Raw genomic sequence first — 2,037 nt, forward strand, 5'->3', positions numbered from 1 at the left:
GGGAGGGTGGGGGGCTGCATAGTGGATGCAGGAGTTTTACCTAAAGCAGTCCTCAGCTGCTGCTGCTGCTGTGCTGCATGCTCTACCCACCCTCACCCTTGCTCTTAAAGTAGCAGAGCAGTGCAGTGTCTGTGCACTGCTTACTGGTGCAAAAAAACCTGCGAAGGGTGTGCTTTTGCTGCCAGGGCACAGACTCTGGGGTGGGGACAATTTTGGCACCCTTCCTAAGTCGGCACCCATGGCTGGTGCCACTTTTGCCCACACCTAGTTATGCTAATGCCTGAATGGATCTTGCAGTTAGGTTCTGTGGCCCTCATGAAAATGAAGGTTTGCAAACCAGTTAGATATTGTATTAACTTAGCAAGCTGCTGTGTGGGAGATGCTCCAGATGTTGACTGCAGCTTTTATTTAAAGGGCACTGAACCTACACTGTGCAGGATGCTGGTGAGCTCCAGCTGCAAGGAGAAGCAACGCCCTTTGAAATGAACGCTGCAGCAAACAGCATCACAGCTCATCCTTGATTTGGCTAATGATTGCAAATTCAGTGGGTTGTGAAGCATCCCAGATAAGGATGATCTAGATTCTACTATGCTGCAAGATCTGGGATCTTCTATGCAGATCTTCTACGCTGCAAACCAGGGATTGGCAGGCTCCTGAGCCAGATTTATCCCCAGAATAGGTCCATTCAGTCCACAAAAGTCCAACCTGGCATGAAGGATCAGTGGTACAGAACTGCACCGTTCTTCTGTAGTGCTCTTTTCTGCTATGGGAGACATGGCTATGCTGCTGCAGAGGGATCAGGGGGCAACAAGAGTGAATACAGGCACTGGCTGCTCTGAGGGGAAGAGATTTCTGGTTGGCAGGCACAGCTGAGTCCCTAGCTCCAGCTCACATTGGCAAAAGGCTGCTGACCCCTGCTGTAAAGCCCTGCATTCATTTCTTTCTTACAGTCCAGCCTTATTTTGGAAACTCTGCTGAACTTCTAAGTTGGCTCCGGCCCCTCCCTGGAGTGAGTCAAGAACTCACGCAAGCACTGAAAACCTTTTGCGCAGATAGTCCACCAGCAGCAGTCCCAAAAATTCCCTGCTCCTGGCTTCCAGTTCTCTTTCACCCCACTTCCTGTCTTTATTGACTAATTAGAGGCTAGTCTAGAAGAAGGTACAAGGCTTTGGAGACTGAGTCCAAAAAGGGCTCTGGTCAAGGAAAGGAAGCTTTGGTGAAGATTGGAAGGTAAGAGTCAGCATGTAATGGGTGGCTCAGGCTGGTTCAAAGTAAGCCTAAGGACTGGCCTGGAAACTCAGCATATAAATATCTGAACAGTTTCAGTGGATAACCCACCTTAAGAGCCCTAGTCTATGCCGGGGTGCAAGGAACCTGCTTCTTCCCCTTCTGCCCCGTTATGTTTGGATGAGCAAGACACAATGGTAATGCCTCCTTCCTCCAGGGAGGCTAGAACAGTGGGTGAGGCCAGACATAACTAGTGTGAATAGGGTGCACAAGTTAAAGGGCTTATTTCTCTTGTCGAACACAAACTGTATGGATGGGAGATGCTGAGAGTTTAGCACTTTGGAAAATTAAGTCACTATGTCAGTGCCTAAAGCTGGGATTTTCTGAAGATAAAAGGAAATGAGGCATCCACCTCACATTGGCTTTAACGGTTTCAGGGGTCTAACTCTATGCATTCATCACTGAAAACATTGTTATTTGCTCATGAAAAATAGACTGGGATTGCCAAAGGAGACTTAGAAACCAAAACCCCATCAAAATTCAGTGGAAGTTGATCACCTCATTCCTTTATTTCCTTTTTAAGTCTTAAACTGATTCACTTGGTAACTGGGGGAGAGACCAGACTTTGAAAAGAATTGAATGGCAGCACTAATTTGTGATTTCACTGAAAAACAATTCTTCTGCATCCTGAATAAGATCCAGGATAACTGGTAGTTTTATCAGAAGTCTTGTAATATTTGGTGTATATAAAACAAAGTCCCACTATCTGTTTCTTAAATGATTTCCTAGGTGTTGCTATTGCCATTCTGG

Source organism: Gavialis gangeticus, unplaced genomic scaffold (genome assembly GCF_001723915.1).
Source record: "Gavialis gangeticus isolate Ggan-Ray unplaced genomic scaffold, GavGan_comp1, whole genome shotgun sequence".
In the NCBI taxonomy this organism is placed as follows: Eukaryota; Metazoa; Chordata; order Crocodylia; family Gavialidae; genus Gavialis; species Gavialis gangeticus.